Source organism: Pteropus vampyrus, unplaced genomic scaffold (assembly GCF_000151845.1).
Source record: "Pteropus vampyrus isolate Shadow unplaced genomic scaffold, Pvam_2.0 Scaffold97, whole genome shotgun sequence".
In the NCBI taxonomy this organism is placed as follows: Eukaryota; Metazoa; Chordata; class Mammalia; order Chiroptera; family Pteropodidae; genus Pteropus; species Pteropus vampyrus.
Window position 1 is genome coordinate 5,666,098 of NW_011888878.1, and position 10,144 is coordinate 5,676,241.

The 10,144-nt window shown below is 36.6% G+C and overlaps 1 protein-coding gene across 1 annotated transcript in view; it reads left to right on the plus strand.

Annotated features, from left to right (window-relative positions):
* SLC9A9 (solute carrier family 9 member A9) overlaps positions 1 to 10,144 on the plus strand; it is a 514,150-nt gene that overhangs the window by 292,833 nt on the left and 211,173 nt on the right. The window lies entirely within an intron of this gene.

Sequence of the window (10,144 nt, forward strand, 5' to 3'; positions counted from 1 at the left end):
GTTCAGTGGACTAAACCCAGACTTTTATTGCATTACAGGAGAGATCTACATTATTATTTTTTGAAAAATATTCATAATAGCTCTTCATAAATGTTCACCTCATTAACAAAGAAAAGCCATTTTACTTTAGCTAAGAGACCTTTCCCTGACAGTCGCATTCACTACAATGGTTTGTTTGAATTATTTTTCTCTCTCTCTCAGATGCATTTTTAAAATACCTCTACCTCCAAATGATTTGAAGATCCATGGTATTTAAAGACGTAGGGTTTTTTCATGGTTATGCATTAGTCACACACAAAAGTCAGCTTTGCTATGCTTTGCACATAGTATGCACATATATCTGACTACTTCCACCTGTTTAGCCTCACTTACTGCATTTTCTCAGATTTCAGTATGTTTGTCGTTTTCAAGGCATATTCTGCTGGGTTGGATCCAGCAGAATTTTGACTTTCTAACACCTGGCATAATGCCACCCAAAGTGAGAGAATACAAGTACTGAATTATTTTTTGTGTTTCGAAGTCAATCTTCACACAATCTTGATATCTAGGAAGTAAGACAGATAGGGGGAGAAATACTGGACATGGGAGGCGTAGGCTCTCAGCCTGGCCCTGCTCATGCACTTGTAGTGTGTCATACAGTGAGGCCTCAGGTGGCCATGAGCCATGAATGTCCACTCCATGACAGCAGGGATTTGGTCTTGTTTGCTTTCTGCTATACTGAATTGCCTGGCACCTGTAGGTGCTCACTTTGTATTTGTGGGGAATATGAAGGCATCTCATTGTTCTCCTCTGTAAAGGCCCTGGGGCCTCACACTGGAAAACCTACACCAGTCCTGCTCTGATTGGAGCCCACACATGGCATTAACTGCTTTGTGGGAGAGTAACGTGGTTCTCTGAGGTTATATAACAAAGAGTCCAACTGGTTGGGGAGCCAAAGGAGAAGTCCTTGGGAAGAAACACTTGAGCTGAGGTATAAATAAATAGTCACAAACGAACAAAAGGCATAGAGAAGAATGGAGCACGTTGCCAGCAGAGCCTCATAACAGGAAAGATCCTGCTTCGTGTGAGAGACTGAAGGCATTTCTAACGTGATTATGTAAGTGAGGAGTAAACAAGAATGAGTGGAAATACCTTTTAATCACAGAGTACTGGGGATGGAAGGACTCCTGGTATTCAAACTGGCTCCTATTAGCTACATTTTACCTATTTGGAAACTGAGGCCCAGAGTGCTCTGAGACAAATTCTGAAACTTAAAATGCATTTTTATTTTTCTGTTTAAATTTCAAGTGCTGCAAAAGGTTATAAAGTAAAATTTAGGTTTCTTCACCCTAGAAGTAACCACTATTAGAGGCTGGTGTATATCCTTCTAGGATTTTTCTCTACACATATTTTAAACAAAAATGTGATTATACTATACACTAGTATGCCTCAAGTTTATTTATACCAGAACACTTTTACACTTTCAGAAATTGTTGAGACCCCCCCCAAGGAGCTTTTGTTTGTGTGAGTTATATACTGTGGTGTGCTAGAGCCAGCTGGACTGGCCTAATTCAGGACAGCCAAACATGGGTACCTCTTCTCTACATTCAGTAGTAGCTTGTAATCAGCCATAGTAGGAGAATTTATATCATGGAAATTGACTAAAACTACAAATCAGGGCTCCCTTCTTCCCCTAGAAAGCCAGTTATTAAACATTTACCAGCATACCAATGCCTATATATATTAAGGTTTATCGAATTAGAAATTTAAAATGAGAGTTTAGAAATAATTAATTTATTTTAATATAACAAAAATAAACTCATCACGTTAACATAAATAACATTTTTTGTTTACACTTTTGCAAATCTTGATATCTAGTTTAATTGAAGGCAGTTGAATTCTCTTTTCTGCTTCTGCATTCGATCTGTTATAATATCATACATTATGTAGGCTCTGGAACCTTCATATTCATGAGAGAATAAAAATGAACAAGGCAACAAATGTCTTAGTAATATTTTGAAAATCGTGTCAACCTCATGGACTCCCTCAAAGGGTTTCAGAGAGTCTCGGGGTAACTGAATTATACTTTGAGAGCCATCCATATACAGAAAATTCTTTTACTTTTTACTATTTTTAAAGCTATTTTTTTCCAAATTTACTATGTCATGGGCGATTTCTCTGCCATGATATAGATCTACTTAATTGAAATGAGACTCATGTAAAATAGATTCATGAGAAACAATTACCTAGATTATTTAGTCTTATTTTCCCTACCAATATTACTCATTTAAAACCAAATATTGTATTTTACAGACAGTATAAAGAGATGAGAAGGAACTTGGTTAAGAAAAGTTTGCACGGATTACCTCTTTTATAAAGATTTTTAAGACAAGCTCCCACAAATTATGACTTTCTTGGTTTAGTGCCATTTCCAGCAGGAGAATGGACTGTGGGACTGGTTCCTTCATTCCTTCATCTGAATCCCTGTCCCCAAGCACATAAAAATGTGCCCTTACTACACTTTTGAGGGGGTCAAGTAAAACTCAGCTGAATTCACTGTGGGCTCTAGAGAGTTCAGAGCAGAGACCAGAAAAGAGGAAGTTCGAGGATTGTGGTTTGCTTTCTTTGCCAAGAGAGCAATCAAAATTTCAAGAGCTGAGTGAGGCCAGGATGCCCAATAGAAAGCATGATGCGGTGAATCAAGTTTTTCTGTGAATGAGGATAATGATAGTTTCTCCTCTACAGCACCAGAATTTATAACAGTACTCACCAAATAGCTGTCGATGAATGAATAGGATTGTAGTAAGGATTAAAGAGTTTTCACACAGTCATTTAGACAGAGTGTCTGTGGCACTATAGGCATGTTAGCTTTTATTTTGATTGGTTTGTTTTGTTTCTGAATGCCAGCATTAGGACTCATAATTACATCTTGCAGTTCAAGCTTCTGATCCATAATGAGATTATCTTATTCTATGGAATCAAATTATAAAAGCTAAAAGAAGATAGATTGACAGAGGCAAATCCTGGATTACATTATGGCAATTTTCCAATGAGTTTAGATAGAGTAGCTACCAATCTGAAGCTGGTTAGAACAAAAAACATGCAGTGAAGAAGCATGTCTTGATAGAGCACTGAGAAGCCAGATCTGCCCATTAGACAGCTGTCCGATTCTTATATTTCTTTTCTACATGTTACAACTATTTGGATAGTATTTTTAAGATTTCTGATGGACTTGAGAAAATGTGTGGGCACTTTTCCATATGGTCAGTAAGGAAACACCCTGACTAGATACTATAACTTGAATATTTTACTAATCATGATAATTCACTTGTTTATTAGCCACTTCTTATTTATTAGCCACGAATCTCTCAGTTCCTCAAAAGCAGAAATTCATTTCCTTCTTTTCACGCAGTGCATGTTACAAACTCCATAAATGCAGACTGCAATAAACCATAAATCTGATATGAGGTTGTGGCTTCATTTGCAGTTTCAAATACTGCTCGGGTTAGACTTCAAGCAAGCATGATTCCGTTTTCTCATATACCTCCACTCTGGAGTCATGAGGAAGTGGAATCTTTTACTCTCATCGGAAATTCGAAACAAGCAGGACACTCTGACAGACTTTTGCTAAATTTACTAGAAATACAGCATTAGATATAGTGTTCAATCTTTGTAGTCTTTCGTTTGTGAATTCTTCACTTTTTAATATTCATATCAACAGCTTTCTACAATATTTTTATAAATACTATATAAATTTACATACATATAAAATAAATTATAAAATACAGAGGCTTTTCGATCTCTGCCTAGAAGCCATTCATAGGTCCCAGAGTCTTTGGAATTAAAAGCTATTCTATTTGCTTCTCTTTGTTAAAATTTACTTCAAGTTTTCTGAAGAATTAAGAATTTCTTCTCTAATGTGTTCAGTTCGTCCAGTATATAAAACTATATAACAAAACAGTATTGGATCCTTCCAAATCTTACTCTCATATCCTTTCATAGAATGACATTCCCTAAACAAACCTTTATGCCCTTGTCTTTTCCAAACCTGTGGAGAGAATTATACCTCAATTTTTTTTTTTAACTTTTTAGTAGAAATGAGGCCAAAATGCTTCAGATGAATTAAGAAATCCTCTCGGTCTTTTTCAAAAACCAAAATGAACTCGGAATATTTCTCCCTACTGTTTTTTTGTTGTTGTTTTGTGTGTGTGTTTCTTAACTGTCTCAGTATTGTGGTTTAGGCCATCGCATGTTGACTTCCTTCCAGAAAGGCATTTCCCACCCTGAAAGGAGATGCCTAATTCTTGCAAGAGGCTTCGCTGGGTCTCTGAACCTCAACAAATTAGAGTATCCAAGAGTCAGTGCACCTCGTTCAGAAGCTCTGTCGGCTCCCTACATGGCCTTGGCTCTCTTCATCTTTAAGATGCACATGTTCTCCTTTAGACTTTAGAGTTAATGCTCTTTAGAGTTAATGTTCTTGCTAGCTTCACATTTTTATCTTTTTATGTTGTCGATTCTCCTGACTTATGAGTCATGAAAATGGACCAAAGTAAAGATAACAAACTCCTGGTTTATCAGACAGTCCAATGCCTGGCACATAATAAGAGCTCAAGAAATATTTGCAGCCTTTTCTTTCTTTTGATCTAGAGGGACAAAAAATATCTGGAAGGAAGTTAAAGCATAGAAGGCTCTTTCTTCTTGTTAGCCTCTCCTAGCCATGTTAGAACTCCTTACTAGGTTAGACTGTATGAAATTGCTGCTGTTTGATGGTTTTGGCCTACAAAAATGGCAATTTTGTATGATTCAGCCCATTTTATGCTGCTAAACATCTGAATGTTCTCTTTTAAGAGTTTTCACACTTGTTACTAGAGCGACCAACCAATGATCCAGGTTTGCCCAGCACTGTGGGATCCTGGATATGGTACTTTTAGTGCTAAAGATCCTAGAAAACTGGAACTACTTGGTCACTGCAGACAAATTATGCTTTCTATGCTTTCTTATTTCCTAAAGGTGAACAAGAGAAAGTCCAAATTTATTATAATAACATAATGGTAAGATTTACAGAAGGCCCAGCACGCGCAAACACTTGAGTTAATTTGTTTAATTCTTCCAATAATTCTATGAGGTAGGTACTATTCTTATCTCCATTTTACCAGTGGAGATAAAAGGAAACACAGAAAAGCAAAGCAACTTGACCAAGGTCACAGAGCCTGAGGTGGTGAATCAGAGAGCTGAACACAAGGAAGCTGAGTCCAATATTAATGCTTAAAAGAAGAATACTAACTTCTCCTTCCTTGAGTGTCTGTGGTTTCTGCAAAGCCTGCCCATGAAAGTGATTTATGGAAGGAAAAGAATGGAAATGGTTTTCTCCATTCTTCTCTGGCTTTAATCTTCTTCCTTCTCTTCCCACTCCTATGCCCCAAGTACCTACTTTTGTTATACTCATTTAGCCTTGGCCATGCCACAGCCAACCACATCCTGGTGACATTCATCTCTCCTTGTCCCAAGTGCACCCTGCCCAGCTCTTGACGTGACGTGCCACTCTCTCCCCTACTAAGACTGTTTCTAACCTCTGCACGGACCACCACACCCCACAAAACAGTTCCATCTATAGCCCTTGTCATCTCTTTGTTCTGTCCTCACTGCTGAGGTGCCAAGAGAAAGAGGCTCAAGCATCAGGAGGTAGGCCTGTTGCTAGATCTTAGTCCTGAGTCTTGAATGTCATGCTAAGCAGTTTGACTTTTATTTGATAGATAGTAATGAACCAGCTAAGGTTTATAAGCAACAGCATGAGCACATTTGTGTTCTAGAAAGATAAGAAAGATAAAGTGGAAGATGGACTGACATAGAGAGTCTATAGGATTGTCTTTATTATATGAGACCTGACAAATTCCGATGTAATACTGCTAAACATATATAGTGTGGCACCAAAACAACTTATCAGTTAAATGAAAAAAAAAGAAAAGAAAAGAAAAGAAAATCTACATAATCCAGTTACTTCAGCTCTGTGATAATGTTCCCTGAAATTTACTCTCCTGAACTTATAGAAAATTCTATCCAAAAAGTATAAGTTGTCAAAGTTTGTTGCCTATCGATTAAATATTTTAGCCATGTATTGGGGCCGACAATACTCCAGTACAGCTAATGCGTTTAGTTAAAATGATAGAGTTTATTAATCTTATGGTAAAGCCTAAGAAGGAACAGCAGGAACACATTTCATACTATCTGTGGAAAATGGTAAAAAGCAAACAGAAATATGAAAATATTGAATCTATGAAAGAGAAATGCAGATTCTGAAATATGTTATCAAACTATCTTATCCCTAGTCTCTATATGCTTGTGTATTTGTGTAAAACCACATGGAGGAAGTTTCAGAACTAGAGATATAAAAACCTGCTTTAAAATAAGAAAATATTTCCTCAAATAACCCTGATCTTTATTACAGGGAAGATCTGCTTTAAATGAGCGCAACAGCTATCTATGCACATGCCCACAGTTCCCCAGAAGTGCTCAAGCCCCTCACCCCACAGGAAGTTTGATATATATTTCAACACATAAGATAACATATACTTTGCCCTGAGACTTCCTTTGATGTCTTGCTAAGTTCAAGATCCTTACAATGGCTGCCAACTTCTAATATTTCAAAGACTGTCTACATTAATATCTTTCAAAGCCCACGACCCTCACAAGGAATGAAAATTGTTTTTGAATCTGCTTCAAGTATTAATATTAGAGAATAGGAGGTTTTCCTCTCAGCAAATTGAAGCTGAATAAATTGTTCTCTGTCTCCTTAGAAATGGAATTGATTGCTGGAGGTGAGTGCTGCTATGAGGAGACAGGGGTGAAATGTTGGGGAAAGAGAGGTGGAGCTGAGAGGGGCCTTTGTTCTCTTAAATTATTGACAAATCTGTTTCGTTAAACCTGGTGTAGATGCTAAAATACAGGAAGTAGTGTATTAGCTTGGAGTTACATTAAATACAACTGGAACTGCTGGGTGATGACTGTCTCATTTCTGTTATTATTGTGTGTATGCCCACAGAGCAGCCTGCTCCTAAGCATTCCTGGGTGGCCCTCACATGCTCATATCTATGACACGAGTGAATTGAAACAATTCTGTGGAGAGCTGCATTTGGTTCTGTTCTTTGGAGCAAGAGAATAAACCCAAGAGACTTTTCCTTGTGGTACTTCTGGCATCTGCTTTGCCCACTCTCTGCCTGAATAGGAAAAAGCAGGGATTTCTGTGATCTGAGAATTTTGTGAATTTAAAAGACCCAGACATCAAATCCACCTGTCAAAGGTTTTGGTTATGGCTTTGACTTTGTTACTTTTTTCTACTGTATGCAAACAATATTATTCTTGTAGTATACCAATAAATATAAAACAGAATCATGAAACTAAAAGAAAATCCTGCTGCCTAAAAGCAACCATATAACTGCTAATATTTTGGCATTTTTCCTTCCAATCTTTCTTAGCTATTTTTATTTTGTCAAGAATAAACTGTGTGTGCACAATTTTGCACTATTTACTTGATAGTTATAACCTAAGCATTTTCCCATCAATTCTAATCCATCTTCTTTCTTTTGTCATCATGGCCAAATAGATGTATTTAGATTCCATCTACTTTTCTTCTCTTACGACCTATGGATTTTTATTATATCATTCTTTCTTATTTATGTATCAATTTAAATTGGATTTCACAACTCATCGACACCATCTAAGTAAAAAGGGATGTTTTAAAAGATAAAATATTTCCCTGGACTCACGGGCCCAGAAATATGCTCTAAGGTTGTGATGAAGTTTGAACGTTAATTCCTAGAATAAATGAAGGAATGACTCCCCAGGAGGCTCACAGAGCAAAGAGAAAGTTGTGGGAAGATCCGGAGGATGAGATTCATGTACTACTTTAGCATTCCAGAGAAAGCATCCCTCATTAAACTGACAGTCATTTACTCACTGTGTGATCCTGATATGTCACTTAACTTCCTTGAGCCTCATCTGCAAAATGGGAGAAATAGTATTTAACTCATACAGGAATGCTATTCAGCGTATAATCACTGCTTCATAGAGCTCTGTCCTTAATATTCAAGATGAAGTCTTTTCACAGTGGATGTATTTCATTGTTTGACTTGTATTCAACTCTTTCTTGTTTTATATAGCTTATGTGACACAACGAAAAATAAATGTGTACCATTAGTATTTTGTTCCTTTCTCACTACCTTTTTACCTTAGTTAATATACAGATATACAGTTAATCATGACTTGTATTCTTTCAACAATTAATACATGAGAATCTCTGTGCTAGATATTGAAGTGATTACGGAAAAATATAATAATATAATATAATATAATAACAATATAATATCAGTTACGATTCATTGAGCCCCTCATGTTTGCCAGAAGGTTTAACAACAACCTTGCACAGTAGGTATTAGATTCCCCAATTTTACATGGATGATGTTGAAACTTCAAGTACTCAAGTTCACACAGCTTGCAAACTAAGAGCTAGGATTCAAGCTGTGTCTTTCTAACTCAACACTTTCTTTTCATGACTCAACACTAAGTACATATAACAGTTCCTAAGAGGTACAGATTATGAGGTAGAGTGATTACTGGGGTTAGCTTTGAGTTTTGATAAAATTAATTACAGTATTTTTGATCTGAGATTGGGAATCCATGTATACAGAGGGATGGTTTAAGTTATGCACAGATTGTCGACTGCACATTCTGCAGGCACCCCTAACACCTGAGTTGTTCAAAAGTCAACTATATATAGTTTTTAAATTTTATTCCTTTGTAGAAAAATATGAAAATACATTCAGAAAGTTAAATGCTAGCCTTTTGCTAGTTACGCCTAAGATCTGTGTACTACGAATTTTTACATGATTCAGGAGGTGCCGAAGCTGTGTCTCCATAACAGCTCATTAATTATTGACATTTTCTCTTCTTCTCTCCATGGCATTCTGGGACTGGAAGAGACTCTGTTATGTAGCCCCCATATGAAAATAAGCAATGAACTGAGAACCAAATGAAATTGGGACAGACCTAATGAGAATCAGGAGGTGTATGAAATGAGAAGCAGGCAGCAGACCTAATGAGAAACTTTGCAGACTGTCTCTTCTTTCTCTGTTTTCCAGATAATGTTTTAGGGTGCATTTTACTGGAATTTTAAGTATATTTCCATTTATGCTTTCTTCTTTTTTTTATAGGTTTTTAATATAATAGCATGAAGTGGCAAGGCAGTACCATAACTACATAGGGCATTGTTAAAGAAGCACAGGAAAATCCTTGGTAGATCTGGTTGTTTCCATGCCACCCGAAGGTGCCCAATTTTCGAATCTTAGAAGCTGGTTATATTTGGTGATAATACTAGATGCTTCAGGTCTTTCTCTTAGGTCAAAGAAAGACAATAGGGATGATATACTGACAATGTGGTGGTAGAGTTTATGGCTGTTTCCAAAATCAATGAGAAAGAAAGCAAGGATTAATTAAAGATCTGTCCTGGGCACAGGAAGGAGAAGTTGTGGTACCCATACTAGGTTTTGGTCATTTCTGTGTAACAGGACTATAAGTCCCTCATTCAGCTATTAACTCCTTGAAGATAAGAACTGTATTTTATTCCCTATTGTGTCCTCAGTGGCTACCACAGTCTTAGCACAAGGTAAGCAGTCAAACAATATTTAGTAATAAATGGAAATTTAATTAAGAGAATACAAATGATTTTAAACTATTTTCACATCTGATTTACTGTCTAGATTTGTCTAGTACATAGTTCTTTAATGTGAGCAGCTATATTTACAATATCTCAAGAAACATTGGTGGGTTTCAGTTGGGGAAAGATGTGTCTCCTAAGAAATTTAAACCTCAGGCTTGACATTATGAGAGTTTATGGTTTATATTTATATTGCTTATCCTATCCAAAAGATCCAACCTTAAAAATAAACTTAAAACATGTTCTTAGGTTGGAAATATCCTTGGAACAACTGGCAAAAACAAAGACAAAGTGTCCTTGGGAGGCTGTACTCTAGGCCAAGGCCACAAAGATATTGCCCTTGTTAAAGCATCACCATTATTAGCTCACAGCCCCAAATTAAAGATATAAAGGAAAGAGACTACTATGAGAGACATCAGAAATATAACAAATAATTGGATAAAGATTATAAAATAT